Below are 27245 nucleotides of genomic sequence, written 5' to 3'. Positions count from 1 at the left end.
TGTCGCCATTTTTGCTTCCCTCACCCCTTTGTCCGCTGTGGTCTTTCAATAAGAGATAAGGATTATTTTTATTTTTTATTTTAATGGTTTACAGGCGCTTAATCTCTTCAGCGCTTTAAGCGAGGAGCCTTCCCTTCCCTGCCTGGGTGAGATCAGAGCCCAAGCGGGCTGTCTCTCCCCATGGGGCGTACAAAGTGAATTTAGGGAACCGAAGCTCTTTCCAGAGGAACTATGGGATGGGTTTCGCAGGAAATCCCTGCTTCATGGCTCCCAAGACAGTCCATTCTATTCTATTTCAGTCTATTTAGCCAGTGTTTAAATCTCTCTATTTATCCATCCATCTCTATGTATCCTGACTGTCTCTCTGTTTGTCCAACCATGTATGTATTTATCTACCCATATACATCTATCTATCTATCTATCTATCTATCTATCTATCTATCTATCTATCTATCATCTAATTATCCAGTCTATCTCTCTGTCTAGCCAATGTACCTATCTAATTAGTCTGTCTGCATGTCTCTCTCTCTCTCTCTCTTTCTCATAGCATAGTAATCGCCAGCGTGTTGAAAGGGGTTTGAGTGCTGGATTATGACTCTTCTCCTTCCCTCCTTGCCATCTCAGACCCAAGGCAGCGATGCCTTCGGTTTGGGAAGGCAAGGAGGGAAAGAGAAATGGCCCGAGCCAACTTCTCCTTCCCTCCTTGCCATCTCAGACCCAAGGCAGCGATGCCTTCGGTTTGGGAAGGCGGGGAGGGAAGGAGAAACGGCCCGTGCCAACTTCTCCTTCCCTCCTTGCCATCTCAGACCCAAGGCAGCGATGCCTTCGGTTTGGGAAAGCAAGGAGGGAAAGAGAAACGGCCCGAACCAACTTCTCCTTCCCTCCTTGCCATCTCAGACCCAAGGCAGCGATGCCTTCGGTTTGGGAAGGCAAGGAGGGAAAGAGAAATGGCCCGTGCCAACTTCTCCTTCCCTCCTTGCCATCTCAGACCCAAGGCAGCGATGCCTTCGGTTTGGGAAGGCGGGGAGGGAAGGAGAAACGGCCTGAAGTCCCGGCTGCTCAAGCGCCTGCATCTGCCGGTGGATTGCAACCTCCCCTCTGTGTGGGGAGAGCCCATTTCTAATGGAGGAGAGGCAGGAAGGGAAGGCTCCTCTCAAAGAGGCATTCCCTGCCCGCTTGGGCTCTGATCTCGCCCAGGCAAGGAAGGGCTCTGATCAATGGGGGGGGGGGGGATAGAGCCTTTCTCCCTCCATTTCTCAAATGGAATCTGCCTTCTCCTCCAACCCTGGAAAGAGAATCTTTGGGAAGAGTGCTCCCTCCCTGCTTTTCCAGAAGCCTCCTTCATTGATCTCTGTGCTCTCTGAAGGGATTCTCCCTGGCTGTCTTGGGAGACATGAAGAGGGGATGCTGCCCTCCAAAACCTATCCCATAGTTCCTCTGGAAAGAGCTTTGCTTTTTGCCAGCAGCCTCCTTCATTGATCTCTGTGCTCTCTGAAGGGATTCTCCCTGGCTGTCAATGAAATGGAAACGATGCCAAAAGATAAATCGCTTCCAAATATTCCGGATTAACGTTACATCATTCTGACGTACTATTGATTGACAGCTCCAAATAAGGTATGGAGGAGAAGAATCGCTTTATTTAAACACCGATTTCATGCCAAGTAGGAACGCTTGCAGGTAAAAACTTCGATTTAAACAAACAGATGGGAACGATGAACAAAGCGATTCGGATGGCGGGATAAGAACAGTGTTATTTTGAATCGATTTTATTAAAAACGTTGTATTTTAAATCGTTTCAAATCTTAAGTGGGAACAACCCGCAAATGAAAAAAACTACTTACTACAATCATGTCAACTCAATGTACTTATTTAAGAAGGCCTCTAATTTCCTCCAGCTGCAGAATTCACAGCTAAAGCATAAATTTGTCTATACTAGACCAATCTATCAAGATGCACCTCTTTTGCTGCTAGTGAAGCTAGAAATGTTGCCTATATGTCCTAAGTAATTAAAATACAGTATGTGCCAACATTTCAAAAGATTAAAATAAGGTCATTTCTGTATAGTTATGCAACCTAGTTCTCATCCTTCCATTTAACTCATATGTACACACACAAACACTGTTAAACTTTGCTGACAGCTCTTCTCTAGTAGTCACATATCTGCAATAGCCTTTCTTCCAACTGGCTTCTGAAGCAGATTCATCAGCAGACTCTTCACACTTTGCTAAAAAATTGAAAATGCTTAACACAATGTTTAATATCACTATTTGTGCAATTAATAGTGGTGACACACAAACTTGTCAATTTTGTTTGCTACTATACTCAATTTTTTTATCCCAAATTCATGCAAACAAACTTTTGAAGTAATTAGCTGATCACAAAACTTCATATAAAAAAGTAAAACGGAATTCTCAACCATTTGTACAATCCAAAAGATACAGGTGTTTCTAGTACGGAAAGGACCGTGTTGTTGCTGCCTGCTGTGCAGCTGTTAAAGATGAGGAACTGGCAATGGAAAGAGATGGCAACACTAATTCAGTATTAAAAACAACGCTAAATACATAGGAATTCAAACCAGGCTTTCAAAGGCTATGTACTCAAAGATTTCTATCTTGAATGAGTGAATCTGTTAGTTTCACCTTTTCTCCTTACTTGAGGTAGCAGCCAATAAGACAGCAACATTTATCTGCTGATATAAAGGAAGTCACAGACCTTTGTGTTTACAGAATCAAGAAAAAGTTCACATAGCATGGGTCTTATCTGACACATCTCCTCTGTCATAATCAGAGAAAAATTGAGTCTCATTGCCCGCAACAAGGAAAATGGTTCACTGTGCATTTAGCATCTAATGATGCTTTGGTGTTAATATATGTAGATGAACATGCATTCAGCCCCAACTCAGAGATTCTTAAGTTTAAGATTTGGAAGAAGGAGGCTGAAGCATCAGAAGTACAGATTTAGGACATATGCATGAAAAATTAAACATTGTTTTTAAACTCATCTGTAAATTCTTCCTAAAGGGACAGAAATAGGACACAGTAACAGCTGGAATGTAAGTCTGTAGCTGTACAGATTGGAAAACATTGCCAACAGCAACATATTAAATACATACTCTCTATTGTTGTTCACTGGCCTTGAGATGATCCCGACCTATGGCGACCCTGTAGATGAGACATCTCCAAGACTCCCTGTTCTCCACTGTTCTGCTTAGTTGCTTCCAACTCATGACCTCCCTCATACAGTCCATCCACCTAGCATGTGGCCTTCCTCTTTCTACTTCCCTCCACCTTTCCTAGTATTCTTGTTTTTCCCAATGAGTCCTCCCTTCTCATGATGTGTCCAAAGTATGACAGCCTTAGTTTTGTCATCTTGGACTCCAGGTAGATTTCTGGCTTGATCTGCTCTTGTTTGGCTGTCCACAGAATCTTCAGCACTCTTCTCCAGAACCACATCTCAAATAAATTTATGTTTTTCCTATCTTGTTTCTTAATTGTCCAGCTCTCACATCCATACATAAACAATATTTATGCAATCAAAACGCAGAACTAGTTGGTTCTCAGTCATTTGGAAAAGTGCCATTGCACATACTACTGTACACAAAGAGACTCCTTTTGGATGTTTCTTTAAATGCACACTGGTTGGGAATGGAACCTGCTGCTATTTTACCTTCTACTTCCTCACATATTCATGGTACATAGTTTGTGAACATCTGTATGGATTATAATTGAGCCTTTTCTTTTCCTTACTGGCAAATCAAATATACATTACTGAAGAGGAATGGGTCTCATCCTTGAATAAACCCTATCTCTCAATGAATCTGTTCTATTCCTCCAATTATGTCTACACTAATAAAATGACTAATTGTACCAACTGGTCACAAAACCTTTGAAACCTGTTTTCAAATATATTTATAAAGAGGTCATATTTAAAATAGGTGGCCTCCTAATAACAAAAATAATGCTGTAACAGGAAGCTGTTGGTTTCTTACATATATGCAACAGTAAGCAGTTATTATCCATTTGTGCTTTCAGTGTTAATATTTTGACATACCAACTGCATTCCCAATCCACATTAAACATTAAAACTGAATATCTGTACATTAGGACTTACTTCTAGTCAATTTCAATATTCAGCAGAAATGTCTAAATTTAAATCTAGCTGATTAGAATCTTTCTAACCTGAAATCCATTTTTTAAACCTTAAGCCCATATTGTTTACATACTCTGAAAGGAAATGCAATATTTATGGCTGGCTCTTGAAACCCAGTCACACTCTCTCGGCCTCAGAGGATGGCAATGACAAACCCCCTCTGATGAAACTTGCCAAGAAAACCCTATGATAGGTTTTCCTTAGGGTTGCCATAAGTCAGAAATGCCTTGAATGCATACAACAACAAACAAAATACTTTTCACCACAAAAAAATCTCATCACAGGTTCACCTTAGGGTCTCCATAAATTGGAAATTGAAGGCATACAACAACAGCAACAACAACAACATAAAGTCTTAGCACAACTAGACAAAATGTGCTAAATCCAAATCCTACCCAGCACAGGGATGTGGGGAATTACTTAGGGCTACTCTTGCCTTGATCTAACTTTGTGCAGGCCTTGTTATTATGTCCCTAGGTTGGAAAAAGGGATTACAACCATAACACAATAACATCTAAAATGTTTACAATAAAACAATAACATCATTCAATAATACAATTCAAGCAATAAAACACACTACCAAGTATATTAAAACGCTACCAAAAGTAATAAGAAAAGACACTTCAGTTAGTGGTGGGATAGCGGTTACATATAAATTGGTGCCAAGCAGTGGGGATTTAAAAGATCCATTGTGCTGCATCAGAGAGATCTGGTGGAGTTGGCTCTCCACATCATTTTGGGATCTTAGATAGCACGAAGAAGGGCAATCCTGACAATAGATTGCTCTACTGGCAAATTTTTGAGATCAGCCAGTAAAATTGGCTTTCTGCTGGCTAAAGAGACTTGCACCTAATCCCTTCAACAGGCACATCTCTGAGTTAGGATTACACTGACACTGGCACAGTGAATGGTAGCATTCTGCATTGGTGTGTATAATACTTTCACATAATAGAGCTAAAATTTCCTTCAGCTGCTCCCTCTTTCAGCACATACTATATTTCATGCTCCTTGCAGAATCTACTTTCTTTTTGTTGGAAAGCACCAACCAAGTTCTTGTGGAAGACATAAAGAATTCTGAGCCTTTGAGTCCCAGAAAAGTCCTTTCACGCAGAAATTATCTTATGGTAATCCTAAACTTTTCTCATCACATTTCATCACATATAGGCTTACATAGAGAACCAGCACGGTATAGTGGCTTTGAGTGTTGGAATAAGATTCTGGAAGATAAGATTATGAATTCCCCCTCAGCCACAGAAACCCACTGGGTTGAGCTTGACTCAACATAAGTCAGGTTGAGTTGAAGGTGCATAACAACAACAAAGTTTAACAGTTGTGAGTGAGTGAAGAGAATAATGTGTTGCTTGTATAGTTAAATGTTGGGTGAGATCTGCCTCCTGTAGACCTGGGCTGTAATGGAAAGGAAATAAAAAGTGCCAGTCCTTGAACACTTTTCATTCCCCATAAGAAAATTAAAATCCAAGATATTATCTTGAATTTCCAAAACACAAATACAGTACCCACAAAGGCATATATACAAACTCATAAAACATGAGCTTCTTCTTTCATCTGATGTGCATCACTCTCCGGTACTAAAATGGATCTTTAAAAAAGTTGCTGATTCAAAAGAAGGTTTAGCTATTACAATGATATCAACAGCCTTAGGCTTCAGAATTCACATGAACTGAGACTGGTGTGTGTGTGTGTGTGTCTATCTATCTCCTACCTGCAATAGGACCTGGTGAATAAAACAATCTACCAACACAGACATAATTGCAATATATGATTATATCATGTTTACACAATGTATCATCAGTATGATGCCTCTTGAAAGACTTCTACTGCAAAAGTACTTTATCTATAAACAGAATTTGCTTCCAGCAGTGTTACTCTCCTAAAACGGCTATCGCTTTGAAAATGCTAATATGCAAATTTCACATCTGCACCAGCCTAATTATCCAAAAACAAAGAAAGAAGAAAGAAGACACATACACAGTGTCTATTAAATATATTGTTGTGTGTCATTACTTTCCCAAGGATGAAATACTGGTCTAGCTGGGAAACAAACCCTGGTCCCCAGAATCATTTTCTTGTGTGTAGGTTTGGGCTGCATTACATTTAAGATGCTGGTTCAGGTCTTAAATATAATACAGCCCAAGCCAACTCATAAGAAAACAATATGGACTGGATACCATAATCTACAATGATCTAATATTTTTAGATGTACTATTTCCATATCTAAAAATGAAAGATTACCAAATAAAGATCTTCTAGCACTGTTGCTAAGCACTGCAAGATTAGAAATCATGAAATCATGGGAAACATTAGAGGATCTGTCAATACAGAAGTGGATAAAGAGAGTGCTGCCTATAGCATTATCAGAAAAGCTAACATATAAAATAATATTAGCAAGAGAAATTAAGGAAGATAAATGTGAAGAAATCTGATAGCTTTTTAATACTATTGGCCCTCCACTAATCCACTATTGGTTTTTCAGTTGGTAGAGTTCCATGTGTTCTGCAGATGATCCACAATTTAAATGAAAGCACTGTTCAGTACCAATTCACACATTAAAGAGATGGTACAACCAGTACAAGAGAGTCAGTGTGGCATGGTGGTTTGAGCGCTGGATTACAACTCTGGAGGCCAGGATTCGATTTCCAGCATGGCCATTAAACCCACTGAGTGACCCTGGACAAGTAACATGCACTTAGCCTCAAGGGAAAGCAATGGAAAACCTCCTCTGAACAAATCTTGCCAAGAAAACCCAATGACAGATTTGTCTTAGGGTCAGAAATCACTCAAAGGTACACAACAACAACAACAACCAATTAGCACAAGGTTCTGAGCTACTCTGGTCCCACAAAAGTTTTGACTCGGAAGAACACACACACGCTCTTCAGCTTTCTACTCCCCACTTCTCCCACCACTGCCCAGAAATACATTTGGCTGTAAAAGAATAATAATAATGAGGCAAGCCTAGCATGGATGAGAATAAATAAAGTTGCACAGGCCGTCTTCTTGTTGCAGATAAGCATGTAATCATGATCACAAATAAATATGCATGGGGAAAACAATGATTCCAGTAGCAACTTATGACTGAAGCTGCTTGATGCAATACCATTCATTGTGAACTACAAAGTATGCACAGGATCAGGGAAGCTGGAGATCTGCCATTTGATCATAAGGGAAGACAAGAAGCCTTTCAAGGAATTTTCACTGGCTGAACGAATGCATTTTCAACTATCATTTTCTGAAAGCTTTGGACATGCCTGCCCCCCCCCCCCCCCAAAAAAAAAAAACCCAGATTTAAGTTATTTCAAGTGGACTTCCACTCATATTTGCATTATTTTTCTTAATATTAAACATTAAATATTTAAATAATATCAAAACATGTAACAGTTAATATTCCATATTAAAAACTATTACTATAAGCATTTTTCTATTTTTCAAAATTCACATCTTTCCCAGCATCCTTTCAAAAAGTGTCTCTCATAAAAATAACAGAAAAGTAATTAGTGTTATAAGCAATACTAACTTTAATCATATAAAGAACAAGATCCATGTTCCACTAAACACACTTGAGAGTGTCACTCTTTGTACTACATGAATCAAAAGCAAAGGACAGGACTCTTAGTAGGGTCCTAGATTCACATAACAAGATGCCTAGCTACAGGCAATGGATAGTTTAATATCATGCTCTGAAGTTGTTCTGTCCCCAAACATTTTTCTTTAATGCAATGTTAGCAGGTAACAGCTTAAGCAAGGAACTTGACTGTTTAACCATTTTCTTGCCAGGAGTTGTTTGTTTGCTTTTGTCTTGTAGACCACATATACACAGAGAGCAGTTCTTCAATGCAGAGGAAGAAAGATAGAAGGCCATTATCTCTTTAAAGTGGGAGAAAGCAGCTTGAAACAACGATTAAGCAGACAAACATCAGAAAAGTTAATGGCTATATACACTTCCCACCATCACTCTTTTGCTCAAAGTCACTCACAACTGTTTTGCATCACTTCAAAAACTGTTGTAAATAAAAACAACTGCTTCATATGCTTTGATCATTCTTTAAAATTCAAGCACTCCTGTGCTTAATGGGAGTCTTTGGGGCTATAATCCTGTGCAATGCTTGCCTGTGTCTAAACTCTAATGAATACAATGGGGTTTACTTCTTAGAAAGCATGCACAGGATTGGGAGATAAACCACATAAAATAATTTCCCTACATTCTTCTTTGCCTGAATAAACAAACAGGATTATACCCATCTTCCTGCTATTAACACTTCTGATGCCAAACAAATTTCGAAATCATTCTCACTGCAACCCCACAAATCCCTTTCTTTTAATTCAGCCCCAAGAAGAAAGTCTCTTCTGTATCTTCTCGTATACCATATACTATCAAAGTAAAGACCTTCAGTGTTATTGGACTACAGTTCCCAGAATTCTTAATAATAAAAATAATAAAAATTTTATTTATATACCGCCCTTCTTAGAATCAGGGCGGTGTACAGCAATATACAACAATACAACAATGGAGCTATACAGAATTAATTAAAACAGTTCAATAAAAATAATAAAATTCACGCCGGCAGAACAGTGCTGGCCAAGGGGGGGGGGGGGAGGGGAGGAAGTATTCTGGTCAGGGGTAGGCCTGCTCGAATAAGTAGGTTTTTAGCCCTTTCTTAAATTGGGCTAGGGAAGTGGCTGAGCGGAGCTCAAAGGGCAGCGAGTTCCAGAGGTTGGGGGCCGAGATGGAAAAGGCCCTCCTAGAGGTGGAAATATATTTCCCCTCTGGAACTCTTAACAATAGCTGCCCTGATGATCTGAGTGTGCGGGACGGATTGTACGGAGAGAGGCGGTCCTCCAGATACCCTGGGCCCAAGCCATTTAGGGCTTTATAGGTAATAACCAACACCTTGTATTGCACCCGGAAGCGAATAGGCAGCCAATGTAGGTCTTTAAAGACTGGTGTTATATGACTGGCCCTGGCAGTGCCAGTAACCAATCGGGCTGCCATATTCTGCACAAGTTGCAGCTTCCGGGTATGGTACAAGGGTTGCCCCATGTAGAGCGCATTGCAGAAATCCAAACGAGAGGTTACCAGGGCATGTACAACAGTTTCAAGGTTCCTCTGGTCAAGGTAGGGTCGCAGCTGGCGTATCAGCCGAAGCTGATAACAGGTGCTCCTGACCGTCACGTCCACCTGAGATGTAAGGTGGAGCGACGAGTCCAAGAGCACCCCCAGGCTGCGTACAGAGTCCTTCACAGAAAGCGTGGAACCACCACCAACCCTGGACCTTAACCATTGGCTATGCTTGCCAAGGCTTCTGGGAGTGGCAGTGCAACAACATCTCAAGGGACACACTTTGTGCCTTACAGTCTTCTTTAACCAGTTCCACATATTGCCAGTAGCTGACCCAGAAATAGTGTGAAGCAATAATACTGCATTGCCAAATATAAGCCTCCCACAAAAGTAAAACCTTGGGTAATGAACACTGTGCACACACATACTATTCAGTGCACTAGATGTCATCTCTTTACAGCCCAGTTTGGGGGGGGGGGACGACAACAATAATAATGCCATATTACTGTCCATGAAAACAAACACAAGCACAAACCAAATGCACTCAGCAGGGGTTCAACTAGACTTAATTAAAATAATTTGTCACTTTAATACCCTTCGGTGTCACACACTACTCTTTAAAGGGGGAGGGGGGCGTCAAATGCAGAGTTAGGACAATTTGCACAAAAGAAAGCAATGAAATGCAGTGGTTTCTGATTTCAGTAGCCAGAACAATAGTTTAACTTTTCTCTGCAATATACAAAACTGTAACATAAACACGAGCCTATAAATCATTCATTAACTGGGTGTCACGTTTCAACTGTACACATACAAGATAAAATACCAGTTTGAAATGACACACACACACACATTACGTTTTCTATTTATTTAAATATTTATAGCCTGCCCTATATCATAAGATCTCAGGACAGCAAGCAGCACAGCCTAGGATGCTTCTAGTTCTGAATCATCTCTTTGGCCAAAGCAGCATTAGAAATACACACCACTCATAAATCAAGAAAAAAAGTTCATTAAGTGGTGCTATTATTTGTTGCCGAAGACTAGAACCAGCTCACACGTTTCCAGATTGTCTGATACACAAATATTTAAATGGCTCAAGAAACCAGGTGACATCAACCTTAGAGAAGCCACTGGGTATTCTGTTACCAGAAAGACTAACAGATTTTATTTGGCACAAATTTCCATAAACTACAGCCCATGTCTGCATATAATCAAGTGTGCTTCAGTCTATTAAAGCTATACCAAATAAAATTTGGTAAGTTTTTAAAGTTAGACAAGGACTTTTGAGTATATTTGTAATTGATTGGACCAGATGTTACATTCTTTACACAGTTGTAATTCTGAAAACACTTGAGAATGCTCTGTGGGATGTTATTTACAGAAAAGACAGAACTGATTCTCAGGACAATGCTAAATGTTATAAGAAACAGGTGCTTCTGCTAACAGCATTCTCACTTGACTTCTCGAACACTGTGGGTCTCCGTGTCGCAACTGATGCTGGCAGGGCAACACTCATGATGACAAAGTCATAACATGGAATTACTTTTACCACACACTGAAGAGGGGGGAAACCACATGGAGATGCCATTTGCAGCAGCAGCCAAAATACTGCTTTCCATAACATTATGTATTCCTTAAAATTCTTCTAATTTGCAGGAAGAAAAGAAGTAGACAGTGAATAAGATGGCACAAATAATCGTTCTGGGTGATAACTCCCCCCTCCTCCCAGCACTGATTCTCTAAGCCCCTGTGGTCTCATGGGTAATATTTAAAATGTGTGTGCATGCTGCAGACTCATCCTAGCACATCAAGTAGCATCAAGCTTTATCTTTGTGTTTCATCACCCTATCTGGAAAAAGAAAGCAATGATAAGCAACCCTTTGATTGTTGCTTCAGAACTAAATAAGAACTATAAAGTGCTCTGCATACTAGAATGTCATGCAGAAGCAAACTAAACTGGAAATACATTACATTGATTACACTGATTGATCAATACAAGGATTTGCTAATTCTCAGCACACACCTTTAGATTCTAAGATTGGTTATATTAATTGTATTCATTTACTCAGTATTATTTCATGATAAATTGTAGTAGCATGTCCATAATCTCTTTTGAGGTATTATATACATATTCTGGATCAGTACTACCCAATGTGGTCCCCAGATTGGTGGTGGAACACACTGGAAAGCAATAATAACTGGTCATACATGTCAAGAGACCCTGAGAAGCACTGTTCTAGATGACTAAAGATCTAGCAGTACTACAGCATTACCTCCCCATTCCAGATACCACTTGCCTAGACCCAGTGTTACTTGGTGCAAAAATAGTGTGTGTGTACCCCTCCACTCCCCCATTCCTGGGTTTTCTTCCTGGAGGGGAAGCTAGGGGATGGAGTACCCAGCAAGGGTACCCACACACCCCTCCTGCTCCTCCCATCCCAGGCTTTCTCCCTGGAGGGGAAGTGGAGGGACAGAGCAGCTGGCAAGGGCATGTGCACACCCTTTCTGCACCAAAGGGAAGACCCAACCAGGTGTCACCCCTCTCCTGGGTGTCACCTGGTACAAGCCATGCCATCACTCTGTGAAGCCCCTGCCTAGAGATCTCAAGTTTTCTTCTTTAAAAAAAATGAGTGAAAGAACAGAGTTATTCTCCTGAGAAACCGAATTCTAAAAATCACTGAAATATGTTAACACATTCTGACCCAACACTATCCACAAAAGACAGGAAAAAAAATACAACCAATATATCACAGATGTTTATGACAGATTCGATTACTGTTATGAGCTAAATTCCATGCAATTTGCATTAGAGAAAAACTTACTGTATTAAAGAAGTATTACTGTTAATATGAATCCAACTGTTTAAAAGACTTAGGCAAGAACTTTAATATATTGGATTCATCATCCCTCCACCCAAATCATCCAATTTAGTCAAATCTGGATAAAACTAATACTTAAAAAATGGGTGAGAAGAGGGAGAAGTTCTATTCAAACATAAACCAAAGCAGAGTTACACACACAGAAAGGCTCCCAGGTGAAGTTAACTATGGGAAAGCTGTAGTGCTAGACAACTGTATGGGTTGAAATTAGAGCTTCTCTGAACTGTGACTGAATTCAAGGGTTTGATCAAGTGATTTTCATCAAAGTGAGCATTTTAACAAATGCTGATAATTTGGTTCTGCTAGCTGAGAAACCCAAACGGCTTCAGAACATGCTAAATGCCACTTCACATGTTGAAGATTAGATGAGTCTGTGCTTTAATGTGAAAAAGTATGTGTCATTCCATACAGATAGGAGTTTGAAAGATTGGATTCCACTATCTCCATTCCAAAGAAGGAGATATCTATCAATATCTACATACTTCAAAGGTTTCTGAAGCTGGCAAACCTCCATGCCATTGTAATGGATGCCAAGAAGACAGATGTGTCACTCTTAGCTTCATGACAAAAGATGACATGCTTAGCACTTTCCCCCTCCCAATGATAGACTTTGCCCTTTGGATATCACTGTTGCAGAAAACAGACCCTAACAGTGAGACCGAGCAATCACTGCTCTCCTTAAGAAGTTGCTCAGCCTTCCAAAACAAGCCACCAATGACATTGTGCACATTGCTCAGCAACACGGAGGAACAGCGATTCCTAAACTGGGGGATTCTGGGGATGTGTAATCATTACCCACACATTGCACTTCCTTACTAGCCTTGACTGTGTAATCTGTTGCTCTAGGTCACCTTGTGGAAGTTGTCCAGGAATGTATAGCCAAGATTCCATCTGAGAGTGACATGGCAATCTATATTCGCGGCTCACTCGAAAACAAATTTGGATGCAATAGTGATTTCTCTTCCCTCTTCACCCATACCCAGGAAGCAACCCACCATCTTAACAAGCTAATTGGTTTCCAATGGGTCTGTGATACTGAAGTGGGCCCACAGCTCTTCAACACCCAAAGGTACCCTCCAGCAGTGTAAACTTTCTCCCACAAATCAAGTTACCAGCTAGAAAGTTCCTTAAAAGAACTCCTTAGGGAGAAATAAACCACTGCCTTTCTGAGCATACCAGATCAGGGAAAGATCTTTCAGGTAAGGATATAATGGGACATAAGTAATCATTTTATATCATGCAGCAACTTTACCCATTTTGCCAACTATTGACTATTTGTCCATCATACTAACTTAAATCTTGTGCCTCTTAATAGTGCCACTACATCTGGCAACCATGACAAATGTTGTTGTCACTGTGGCCATCCAAATTAGACATTCCCTCATGTGGTGGGTAACTGTCCCCCACACTCAACAGCCTGGAAACAATGACATCCCAACCTGAATGGGTACTATTTCTTTGAATGAAAGTGTGTCCGAGACAGGTAGCCAGTTAAGACCAGATATAGTCATCATGGTCCAAGGCCAGAAGATAACTATTGTGGACATAACAATCCCCTTTGAGACCAGGAGGTCAGCCATGAGAAACATAAACACTGACGCCAGAGAACATAAACACCAGAAATGCACTCCACAGCCTGATGTACAAAGAGGGTATGAGGTCTTTGTTCACAGTTTACTGGTTGGAGCACTGGGTGGATGAGGCTTGGCAAATGAGCCCATGCTGAGGGTCTGTGGGTGGGAATGTGCTATGCTAAACTTATGTGCAAGCTAATAATACCAGATACCATTAGATGGTTCCAAGATATTTACATAGAGCACATTTTGGGTTACCTCTAGTACAAGGAGTCAATCTCTCCTTTTGTCATGAGGAAATCATGATAAATTTGAACACAGTTTCCTTATATTAGATATTTATTTTTTATTTTGTTTGCATTCTGGCTGGATATATTAGTGATCAGTTATCTGTGATCTAAAAGCAAAATACTCCCCCCCCCCTTTGGTATACTTTTTTCTTTTAGAATATATTTTAAGATTCTAATTTATTCTAGGAATGAAATTTACATTATATATACTATTCATATAATATTATAGACGACCCCTTAGTCCTAGATTCTGCATCCATGCCTTGATTTTGCTGTTTTATATACAGGCCACCAATTTACTATGCCACCGTAAATAATAGGACTCGAACATCCACATATTTGGTATCCACAAAGGGTCCTGGAATTAAACCCCAGTAGAAACCAAGGGCCCATTGTATATTATTTTCATTTCCATTTGCTTTCTTTGGCTCTGATATCTGTTATTTTATTGCTCCTATGTTAAACTGTTTACATGTAAATATTCTCTGATGAAAGGTTTAATCTGTTCTTATCAGTTTAGTGACAAGTGCAACCCATACTATCACGATTCAACATCTGATATGCTGGTTGTAACAGTACCTTTTGCTGTCAATTCAATAGCTACAGTTTCTCTTTCAAAATTATTCAGGAAGTAAAGCAATGTATAATGAAAAGACATCACACTGGAGTCAGCATTCACTCTAAGTACTTCAGATGCTAAATATGGCATGCGGTAGTGGCTAGGAGAATAAGCATTAAGTTAAGGAAGTCCCAAGCTCAAATCCTACTAAATCATTAATTCCCAAACACACTTCCTCAGGTATATGCACCAATGAACACAGTCAAACATTATAAGTAAATATGCAGGGGGCCATCCTTTAAATGACTTTAAACTGGTCACCATTGCAGCTTCAGCCTCTACCTCATTTTTATTATTGTGAGAGCAGTAGCAGCAGAAGGTAAGCTCGGTTTAGTGGTTTGAGCGCTGGACTAGGGGTGTATCCACACCGCAGAAATAAAGCAGTTTAACACCAACTTAACTGCCACAACTCTACCCTACAGCATCATGGGATTTGTAGTTTGATGAGGCACCTGAGCTGTCTGACACACCAGGCTAAATATCTTACCAAACTATAGGATTCCCCAGGATAGAGCCATGACAGTTAAAGTAGGTTAAATAAATATGTACCTGAGAAAGTAGACTGTAGTGTACGAAAGCTCAAGCTGCCAACTTCTTTCTTTCACTTAGTCTCAAAGGTGCTACAAGATCTCTCTACATACTGATTCTACAGATGAACACAGCTATATCTTTGAGTTAAAGCAGTGTCAGACTGCTTCATTTCTGCAGTTGTGGATACATCCTAGGACTTTCAGAGACCAGGAATCAAATCCTGTCTGGCCATGAAAACCCATGGCCTGACCTTGGACAAGTCACATTCTCTCTCTGCCTCAGAGGAAGGACATGGTAAACCCAGATCTGAACATATTTTGGCTAGAAAACGCCAATGTCACCGTAAATCAGAAACAACTTAAAAGCACACAAGAAGAAGAAGCAACAAGGATGATATAAGAACTGCTGAAATACATACCAATGCCTTTGAACACTCCAAGACCATACCTACGCTACCAGCTCCTACCTTCTATCAATACTTTGTTGTTGTTGTGTGCCTTCAAGTCATATCTGACTTCTGGTGACCCTAAGGGTCACAGGGTTTTCTTCCCAAGATTTGTTCAGGGGAGGTTGGCCATTGCCTTCCCCTGAGGCTGAGAGCATATGACTTGCCCAAAGTCACCCAGTGAGTTTCATGGCTGAGCCAGGAATCAAACTCTGGTCTCCAAAGTCCAACACTCAAACTGCTATGGCTTTCTCAATCAAGATTTAAGGGTTACTTTTCATCGTTTGATTTCCAACCTAATGATAGGTGAAGTTTAAAAAGTTTTAAAAATTACAGGTTAATATAAAAATGAAACAGATCTTAAATATACAATATGGGGGGGGGGTGACAAATTACGGTGTGCATTTAAGACAACCTCTGCACTCTTATTCAAGTCCTGATTTCAAAAGTTACAGCGGGCTGGAAAAGCCGGGGAGAGACATATGTGGAGGTAAGTTTTGACCCTCTTAAAATACATCTTAACCCCTTGCTCCTGTTTGAGAAAGAAAAGAAATTTTATGCAAGGAACCACCCCTTAGTTCCAGGTATCCTTCCACCTCAGGGACCCCAAGCTTTCCTTTGAAACCCTCTCCTTTCCCTTCAAACCAACCTGTCTCACTTTCAATCCACTCCTTGCCAAGGCCACCCCATTTTGTGCCCTCTGCCAAATCCGGCAACCCTGGGTTTTTCCTCCCCTTCGCCACCTGCTTGGGCATTGTTGCTCTCCTACGTGGCTTTTTATGTATTTTATTATGTGGTGAAGAAGGAAAATGCCATTTCCGTCCCTGACTTTCCCTCTTCCTGGCACCCAAAGTTAGCCCAGGGCAAAAAGGGCACAAGGGAAGAAGGGTGAGGGCTCTGCCATTTCTTCTTGGCACCCAGGGCAGCCAAAGCCCTCCTGAGAAGCTCAAGGGGGCCTTCATGCATGCCCTGGGCCCAGGCTGACCAGATGCCCTCACTGCCAAGGAGGACCAGGCACTGCAAAATGTAGGGACCTTCCAGGGAATAAAATGGAGGACATGACCAAAGAAAAGGCTAAAAACACTCCTATAAATATGACATTCCCTGCTTCTCAGCCATGCTCCAAATGGAGGACCTGGTGGAATCCCTCCTGGACAGAAAGCTGAAATAGAGGACATGGTAAAAACTCTCCCATAAATGTGAATTCAGGCTCCTTAGCCATGCTCCAAATGGAGGACATTTTGGAATTCCTCCTGGAGAGGAGGTTGAAAATTGAGGACATATCCTGGAAAAAAGGACCTCTGCTCATCCTAAGCTAGAAACCTTCCTATAAATATTAAATCCCTGCTTCTTAGCCATGCTCCACATGGAGGACGTTGTGAAATGGAGGACATGCTTTAAAAAACACTCCCATAAATGTAAATTCCTGCTTCTTAGCCAGGTTCCAAATGGAGGACCTTGTGGAATCCCTCCTGGACAGAAAGCTGAAATGGAGGACATGCTAAAAACACTCTCATAAAATGTAAATTCACGCTCCTTAGTCATGCTCCATATGGAGGACATGCTAAAAACACTCCTATAAATATTAAATCCCTGCTTCTTAGTCCTGCTCCAAATGGAGGACCTTTTGGATTTCCTCCTGGACAGCAGGCTGGAAATGGAGGACAGGCCCTGGAAAAGGAGGACCTTGGGTCACTCTGAGCTAAAACACACAGCTATAAATGTAAATCCCTGCTCCTTAGTCATGCTCCAAATGGAAGACATTGTGAAATTCCTCCTGGACAGGAAGCTGAAAATGAGGACATGCTAAAAAAACATTCCTATAAATGTAAAATCCTGCTTTTCAGTCCTGCTCCAAATGGAGGACGTTTTGAAAATCCTCCTGGACAAGGGGACTGAAATGGAGGACATGCTAAAAACACTCCTATAAATAGAAAGTCCTGCTTAGCCCTGCTCCAAATGGAGGACATGTTAAAAAACACTCCTATAAATGCAAAGTCCTGCTTCTCAGCCCTGCTCCAAATGGAGGACATTTTGGAATCCTTCCTGGACAGGAGACTGAAATGTAGGATATACTGGGGAAAACCCCCCACATAACTATGCATTCACCCTTCTTAGTCCTGCATGCTCCAAATGGAGGACATTTCGAAAATCCTCCTGGACAGGGAGGATAGGCGGGGGGGGGACTCATAGTGTGAAGGGGTGAGGATCCAGCCCAGCCCCCCTGCTGGCATGCCCTGGGGGCCCTGGGGAGGCTGGGGCACCCTGCCTTTGGGCCAGCTGGCCTCCTGCCCAGCTGCCTCAAGCTTACCTTCTTCGCCCAGGAGCACAAGCAGCAGCAGCACCAGCAGCACTAGGGCTCCTCCAGCTCTTCATGCCCTCCTTGGGGGAGGAGGTGGCAAGGCTGGCAAGCCGAGAACGCCTTGGCATTCGCCTTGCCTGCTCCCCGGGCTGCCTCTTCGGGGCGGCTGGAGCCTGGTGCCCGCTGGCAACCGAGACAGAAGCCTCCCCAATTCGCCCTCCTCTGCTGCCTCCTTCTCAGCCAGGCAGCGAAAGCCTAGGCTCGGCCAAGCCCACGCGGGCGCCCCCTGGTGGCCGAGAGGAGCAATGGCACCTGATGCTGCTGCTGCTGCAGGAGACCCACCTGCTCTGAGGAGGATGATACAGTAGTAGTAGTAGTAGTAGTAGTAGTAGTAATAATAATAATAATAATAATAATAATAATAATAATAATAATAATAATAATATTCTTCCCTCCATATTTGCAGCTTTGATATTTGCGGATTTCATTATTCAAGGGTTTTATCAATATGTTCTCTCTCTAGGAATATCTAAGTCCTCCTCCAGTGCAACTCTATGGTCAACTTTAACTAAAAGTTGCACTGAAAGACCTAGAGATTACCAAAGAGAATACTCTCCTAGGCATTTGTAGTTCCTCCAGTGCAGTTCTGTGGTCAGTGTCTGTCGGACGTTGAGCACAGAGTTGCACTGGAGGACCTAGAGATTCCTAGAGAGGTGTCCTCTCAGGTAAAAACAGTGTTTTTGTTATTTGCCGTTTTTCCATGTTCACAGGGGTCTTGTGCCCCTAACCCTAGCGAATGTGGAGGGACAAGTATAATAATAATAATATCTTTCCCACCTCTCTTCAAGGCTCCAGGCCTTGGGAGGGGGACATGTTAAAATACCAAACACCTTTCAAAAAGAAAGCCCACACACAAAAAACACCCATCAATATGTATATAGCCATATAAATTTATATGGCAATAGCAAGCGCATTTCTATACCACTATACCACATTGCATAGCATCATGTTTGCTGTTCCCCTGTGGGAAATGTGTCTATTAGGCAGCTTGTCCTTGCTAGAAACAGGAGGACAGGATGACATGTCTTCCATTTCAGCCTTCTGTCTGGGAGGATCCTCCATTTTGAACAGGACTAAGAGGCCCATTGAGTAGCCCAAGGTTTGCTGTTCTCCTACAAGAATTGTGTCTACTTGGCAGCCTGTCCTTGCTGCAAATAAAGGGACAGGATAGATCCTTCTAAAGATCTTTTTTCCTAGGACCAGCAGCAGACAAGATCAGGGTTTTCAGAGGGGAAAAGGACAGCAAACATGTTAGGCAATGGGCTACAGGAAGACACAATGCAAATGCTGAAAGGATTTTCCCCTTAATTTCAGCACGATGAACAAATGAAAGGAATGATTTAAATGTTGGGTCGGCCAAAGGTTTGTTTGAAGCATTTCCTTGTTCCAAATTCTATAAATGTATTGCAAGCCAACAAGGCATTTCAAGTTCGTCAGAAAAATACAACTGAGTACATAAAAAAAAATAAAGTATGTCATATAGCTGTAAATAAACCATATGAAATGAATTTACATTTATAATGTGCTTTTTTGGCTTTTACGTTGTAACATCCTACTTTTTTCTTGCATGTTCTACATTTTGTGATGCCTTATCCTCCAAGGCCCACAGCTTTTGCCTTTGAAGTTTTTACTTTATAGATCTCTCTCTCTCTCTCTCTCTCTTTCTGTTTCTCTTTCAAGTTGTTGCTGCCTGGGGCAAAGTGTGTCCCACCCAACCACTCATCTTGTTGTTGTGGGCCTTCATGTTGTTTCTGACATATGGCGACCCCTAAGGCAAGCCTCTCTGGGTGACCTCACATGCTCTCAGCCTCAGAAGAAAGCAATGCAAACCTCCACTGAACAAATCTTGCCAAGAAAACCCCATGATAGGTTCCCCTCAGGGTTGCCATAAGTCAGAGGGCACACAACTACAGAATAAAAAAAAGTATTTATTTATTTACTTGTATTGAAGTCTTTAATAGTATGGTGGTATACTATTTAATAGTATGGTAGCATAGTGGTTTGAACATTGGACTATGACTTTGGAGATCAGGGTTCAGTTTCCAGCTTAGTCATGAAATTCCCTAGGTGACTTTGGCCAAGCCACATGCTCTCAGCCTCAGGAGAAAGGAGTGGAAAACCTTCTCTGAACAAATCTTGCCAAGAAAACCCTGTGATAACAGTAGCAATAGCAAGTACATTTCTATACCGCTTATCAGTGCACTTAAGCACTCCCTAAGCGGTTTACAATGTGTAAGCTAATTGCCCCTAACAAGCTCATTTTAGTGACCTCATAAGGATGCAAGCCTGAGTCGAGCCTGAGCCCTGGTATTGAACTCACAACCTTGTGGTTTGTGAATGAGTGGCTTCAGTACACGCATTTAATCACTGCACCACCAGGGCTCTTCTGATAGAGTTGCCTTAGGGCCACCATAAGGACTTGAACGCACACAACAACACAACAACGACAACAAATCATGGTGTTTTCTTGGCAGGTTTCTTCAGAAGGGTTTGCTTTTGCCTTTCTCTGAGGCGGAGAGTGTGTGACTTGCCTATGGTCACCCTGTGGGTTTCCATGGCCAAGCCATAATTCAAACCCTAGTCTCCAGAGTCATAGTCCAACACTCAAACCTCTACACTATTCTGGCTCTTACTCATCTATCCCTCTCCATAGGTTATGTTGGAACATAAGGAAGAAAAACCTGCCAGCACTTAAATGGCAAAGTAAATAGTTTCTTTTTTCTCAAAACCCCATACCAGCTACCTTGCCCAGAGATCATGGCCTCTCTTTCTTTCTTTCTTTCTTTCTTTCTTTCTTTCTTTCTTTCTCCTGTATGATTTTTAACAACTTTGCCTGATGAAGAAGCCAGTGGAACTTCGAAAGCTTGCATCATGAATATTGTGCATTTTGATTGGTCCAATAAAAGCATCACTGTTTTGCGGATTTGGGACATTATTGTACTTTCTTACCCAGTGATGTTTGTTGGTGTTGTTATGTGCCTTCATGTTAACTCTAGTTTATGATGACCTTATGGTGGGGTATTCTTAGAAAGATTTATTCAGAGGAGGTTTTGAATTTCTTTTAACTGAACTTGAGAGAGTATAAGGGGAAAAAATAAAGGTAAGAATAAGATAAGAAAATAAGATAAGTAAGCTTTTCTGATGAGCTGTGTAATTATTAAAGATGAGGGAAGTCTTCCTACTTTGCCCCTGTGGGGGACACCCCCTTATACTGTTCCTTTTCTCTGTCACCTTTTTAGTAGTCTTCTATGTGAACCAGACTTTAAGAACCATATTGTAATATATTTTAGATTGGTGCTCTGATTCTAGCAATCGCACATCACCCCTTTCTAATTTGGCACCCCACATTTAATATTTAAAGCAACCATGGTTGCATGAAGTCCTGTTTCTCATATATGCCAGGATTTTGCTAAAGGTTTGCAGCATCTTCATAAAACAGAACTTAGTATTCAAGGACTTCCATTACATACCTAAAATTTCATCAAAGTTGGTTTCCAAACCTGATGTTTTGCACTCAAGGTCACAGGTTTGCTCCCTGGTCATTTAAAAGACAATAAGTGATGGGAAAGGCAAATCTAGTCATAGATGTGTTACTGTCACTTACAGGAGATTGTTCTGGACAAGAGGGGCAAATGTTCTGATTGTGTTTGTGTGTGTGTGTGTGTGTGTGTGTGTGTGTGTAAGTGGCACACACACATATAATCAGACCATATAATTAGTCCTAATTATATATGTGTGTGTATCAGTAGTATCACTAGGGAATGGTGTCATTCCCTTCATTGACCTCCTCCCATACCACACTATACAGAATCCTTAGTAATGTTTTTTGTACTAATGTTACTCATAAATCATGATTTCTATATATCACTGAATATACAGGCAATAGTTGTGACATAAACAACTAGCAAAATTAAAATTATATCTTTAAATTACATGTATTTCCATGTAAATAGTTTCATGTGGTTCAAGTGAAAATTTGGTAAGATGTGACATTTGTAAAGAAACTTTTAAAACTTTTTAAATTTTATTTTTTTTAAAAAAATAAAAAAATTGAAAATGTATAATAATAATAATAATAACAACAACATTACAGCCATTTGGCCAGCACAGAAAATGTATTTAAACCAGGGGCCTGTCCTTTCTCCACCCACTGAATCTGACTTCACTTACCCCATATCTTCAGCATTTTAAAAGGACCCAGGTAAACACCACAATCTGTTTCTGCTAAAAGGCAGATGCTTGGTGAGCAATGGTGTCGCTCTTTCTTTGGTGTGTCATCTCGTGTGTCCTGAACACTCCCCCCCCCCCGGCACCCTCTAGTGATGCCCCTGGTGTGTATGTCTTAACAATGTGATGTGGGTTGTTCTGTATATACCTAAGCAAATTCTTCAGAGATTATTTGTTTCTTCATTTAAAGAAGATTCCAAAACCACGACCTGAAAAGGTGGGATGGGCACAAAGGTAATTCAGAAAATCACTTCTGGAATCTTGCAGTATTCTTCTTGAGGAGTGCAGAACTAAAGATGTGTACATCCCAGCCCCCTACCATTGGACAGAGTGAATATGCTCCCCACTGGTGACCAATGGCTCCCATTTCAGTGGAATGGTGAATCTGCTCCCAGTTTTCATAGAATCATAGAATTGTAGATTTGGAAGAGACCACAAGGGCCATCCAGTCCAACCCCCTGCCATGCAGGAAATCTCAATCAAAGCATCCTCGACAGATGGCCATCCAGCCCCTGCTGAAAGACCTCCAAAGAAGTTGAGCTGGAATTTTAAAGGAGCATTTTAAAGTGCTGAATTTATTTAAAGTTGAGGTTCAAAATGCAGTACAGATTTCTTGTCTTACCTACTGCTACCAACACTTCATCTGGATTTACTTCTGTGTAAACATGAACAGGATCCAACTCTTGAATCACTGTTCATATTAAAGCAACATGAAAATGGTATTTTGGATATTAACATATTGGGTCCATTAATGCAGGAAATGCACTATCCCCTGGTTTAAAAATAAACCTCTTTATCTTATCCAAAGCTTTCAAGGGGAAAATGTGGAAAGCTGGCTGCTTCTGCAAACCATATTTTTTTCCTTTTAAAACATTGTTAAGGAGATAGGGAGGTAGTGAGACAAATTAATTGGATATCTGGTTCTATATCCCATTTCTGAAAACTGATGTATGAGTGAAGTGGGCCACAGGCAAAGTACTTACCCATGTAAATGTTTTAGGTGCACCCTGTCATTTTCAAATGCTTTTTCATGCTCCTCAGACCATTCATGTGTATCATCAGCATGTCATCAATTGGCAGGCTGAGCAGGTGTGCTGCTAGTGTGCTAAAGCTACAAGCAAATGGGCATGCAGTCAATTCTTTTGAACATAAAAGGATGCAATTGGAATGTTCAAAGAGGGCAGTGCTGTTCCTGTAATCCATCTGACATATTTAAGCCCAGGGTGGGCAAACTTGCCTTCCAGATTATTTTTGAACTCCAGCTCCACACAGCATAGGCAGTAATCAAAGGTGATGGGAACTGTAGTCCAGCAATGTCTTGAGTGCCATGGGTTACCCTCAAGATGAGTCTTGGTAGTATGGTATATATACTACTACTTATGGTAGTATAGTTGTATGCACACAAAGACCAACACTGAATTAGTCATATTGCATTATGGTAGGACATTCATAAAACATTAGCATGGGTAAACAGCTCAGTTACAAAATGTTTTCTTTTTCAGGCAGGTCCTCTTGGTGTTAACCATATTGTCTTGTTGTTGTTAACTGCCTTCAAGTTATCCCTGACTGATGGGGACCCTGTGCATGTGACATCTCCAGGACTCCCTCTCTTCCATTGTTCTGCTTAGGTCCTGTAACTTTATACCCATGACCTCCCTAATTGAGTCTATCCATCTACCATGCAGTCTACTATTCTTTCTTCTTTCCTATCATTATTATATTTTCTAATGTGTCATGCCTTCTCATGACCTGGCCAAAGTACAACAGCCTCAATTTAATCATCTTGGATTTCAGGCTTGTTCTGTTCAAGAACCCATTTCTTTGTCTTTTTACTTGTCTACAGTATCCTTGTAACAGTTCTCCATCATCACATCTCAAATGAATTGATTTTCTTCTTATCCACTTTCTTCACTGTGCAGCTCTCATATCCATTTGCAGTGGTGGGAAATACAATGGCTTGGATGAGTAGGCTCTTGTCTAATTCTTTAATTGCTGCCCTTCCCATTCCTAGTCTTTTTCTGATTTCTTGACTGCAGTCTCCTCCCTGATCGATGTTTGATCCAAGATAGGAGAACTCTTTTACTATTTCAGTTTCCTCACTGTCCAGGCTGAGTGTATTTTGAGTGTATTCTATTTTACTAACTTACTGTCCTTAAATATGAGGAAGAAGAAAAAAATCCTTCATATTTAAAGTCTGTTACAATCTTGTTTTATCAACTGCTTTTACTTTGGCAGATGTGTTTTGCTGAATTGCTTGTTTTTATGCTTAGCACACCACTTTGAAATGAAGGGTATCTTAATTCAGACAAATGTTGTCTTGGTAATGATCTCAGGTACCAATCTGCAGATAGGCTGAAGTAGACTTGTTGGTGCACAGTTTGTAATGTTCTTTCACATAGCTCAGATAACCACTATGCAACGGTACCTCAGGAGCTGTCATCAGGTCTTCTAAAATATCCCACCAGTTTTTCCCATTGGATACTTAAACCTGAAGAAGAACTTTCTATATTCCTTTGATCTTCCTACTAAAAGATATGGGAATGGACATTAGAAAGCCAATTACATCCGTTTGGATCAGATTTATGAAGTATTATGCAGAAATTCAGATGTATATGTAATAGTATACCTGGCTGGGGATGGGAAAAGAGAAGTGAGGTTAGAAGGAAATTACATGCAGAAAATACTGACAGGTTATTACATTATTAATCTTGACCATTCACCAAACTGTTGCTGATGGTGATAATATAAACATTCTGACATTCAAATGCCAATTAACACATAAAGCATGATATGAAACCTTATTCTGATTCAAACCTCTGGTGACAGATTTCTAATTAGTTATGTAACTTACCAATCTCCTTCTTAAGTTGCTTTGCTCCACAAAGGCTATTTTAAAGGTCAATGACAAATCGCCCTAGTCACTTGATGAACCATTTGGAATGTGCCCTAGGAGGTTATTTCACTGATTTTGAATATTGCTGTTGCTAATGTCATATTTATGACTGTTTATTCTTTTGCAGAAAGACTGACCTCTTTACTCGGGATACAAGATGGCATAGCTGACAGAAGACAGCATATATCACATTGGAAGATGACCAAATGGCGTTGGTGGTGACATTGTTGCTCTTACATGCCTCCAACTCCAGCTTACAGTGACCCTGTCATAAGGTTTTCTTGGCAAGACTTATTCAGAGGTTTGCCACTGTTGTCCTCTGAGGCTAAGAGAGCATGACTTGCCCATGACTGCCCACTAGATTTCTTTGGCTAAGTGGAGATTCAAACACTGGTCTCCCAGTGTCCTCGTCCACCTCTCAAATCACTATCATGCTGGTTCTCTGATAGCATGGTCAGAAAATATTAATAATAGTGTGGTCAGAATAAACAGAAAGCTTTTACATTCTGATTGTCTGTGCACAAGTAAATGTATCTAACACATGTAAGTAAACACATCTACTACATAACTACTACTTGGTTCATATCTTCTACATGCACTTTCCAAACTTATATTATGAGTTGCATAGTCCCAACATAATTACTACCTGTCTACAATCAATGTATCATACCTCTGTTTTGACCTCCTTTTTTAAAACCACTTACAGAATGACAATATGCCCCCCTTAGACATCAATGGGATTGATGAACCTTGCATCCATGTTGTCCTGGTAGATACTATGCCATTGACAACCCCCTGATGTTCTCCAAGGAAGGATTTGCATATGTACTTAGAATGCTGAGGAATCTACATTTTTCTTTGCAGTTACATGATACTGGGCAGGACTGATCTAGAGAGGTGATTTCTGTTAATTTTCATGGGATTTTCATTTCATTGGGTTAGCATTCTTATGCATGTTCAGTTGTGTTTGATGTGAGAGCAATTAACACACAAAGGTCAGGAATGTTAACTTATACATAAACACACAAATCCTGAAGAATAGCCTGTAATTCTTGTTCATGGACTATTGGAAAAAGGTAACAGAAGAAGAGGTAAATTGTTGGGGGTGTGGTTAGTGAAGCAATAGTAGACCATCCCTCTAGGAACTGGGAAAGTTTGCAGCAGTGTAAAAATTAGTATTTAAAGTTCTTTCATTTTGCTACTCTCTTTCTCTTTCTTTTATCCATCAATTATCTGTCTCTCTATCCATTGTTTTAGGGATCTATGCAGCTATCTACCAGTCTGTCTGCCTATTTTCCTTTCATCCTTGCTTCAATTTGCTTTAATTAATTAATTAATTAATTAATTAATTAATTTACATCTCCCTTTTCTCCTTCACAATATAATTTTAAAAAATCTTCGTACAAACTTTTAAAACACAGTTAAAAACACAAGTTAAAAACATTTTTAAAGTACCTTTAAAGCAATTGTAATGAGCAGTAGGGGAGGCACCAGGCTCACAAGATAGGATTTTGGAGAGCGGTGATGTCAAATGTAACTACCGTGGAGTTCCATCAGTGTAGATATGTCTGATAATGCAGGATCTTCATCATTTTTTTAAAGTCTTCTTTCACTCCCCTCCCCAGCAATGCAATAAAACAGAATTTCTCTTTAAAAAATAAATAAAATAAAACATAATAAAATAAAAATAAACACCTCCTATTAAAAGTTCCATCTGTTGCAACTTGTTAAAAGTCAAATGTCTCCTTATATAAAAAGGTCTTTACCTGCTGGCAGAATAACAGCAGGGAGGGAGCAAATCAGACCTCCCAGGAAAGGAAGTTCCACAACTTGGGAGCAGCCACCAAGGAGACACTAGCTCCATTCCCCGGCAGACTCATATGGGGACATACAGTTTTCCAGATAGCCTGGATCCAAGCCAACTCTAAAGGTCATAATCAGCACTTTGAATTCTGCCCTGAAATACTTTGGCAGTCAATGGCTTTGTTTTTAATGTAAACTTGAAATTAGATATATTTGCACAGCAATTCTTGGGCCCTCAGTATATAGCTTAACACTTGACAGCATGTCTGATGACAGGCAGCAAACAGCTTTCTATTGCCCAAATGGAAAGTGTCCAATATAATGCTAGTGGTGTTTTTCAAGACATAGTCAATGTAGTTTTTCATGTGCAATGAGTCATGGACAGAATATGTGGTG

General features: G+C 40.6%; 1 protein-coding gene across 1 annotated transcript in view; it reads right to left on the bottom strand.

The window, feature by feature from the left end:
• Positions 1-18076, bottom strand: part of PTPRE (protein tyrosine phosphatase receptor type E) — a 162877-nt gene extending 144801 nt beyond the window's left edge. Inside the window, exon 1 of the mRNA XM_089510144.1 lies at positions 17876-18076. The gene's annotated coding sequence lies outside the window, so the exon portion shown is untranslated. The remainder of the gene's footprint in view (positions 1-17875) is intronic.
• Between the last annotated feature and the right edge of the window lie 9169 nt (positions 18077-27245).

This window comes from Sceloporus occidentalis, unplaced genomic scaffold (genome assembly GCF_023333645.1).
Source record: "Sceloporus occidentalis isolate IW3139 unplaced genomic scaffold, rSceOcc1.0.p SCAF_2, whole genome shotgun sequence".
In the NCBI taxonomy this organism is placed as follows: domain Eukaryota; kingdom Metazoa; phylum Chordata; class Lepidosauria; order Squamata; family Phrynosomatidae; genus Sceloporus; species Sceloporus occidentalis.
The sequence above is the reverse complement of the archived record's forward strand: the minus strand, read 5'-3'. Positions and strand labels throughout refer to the sequence as shown.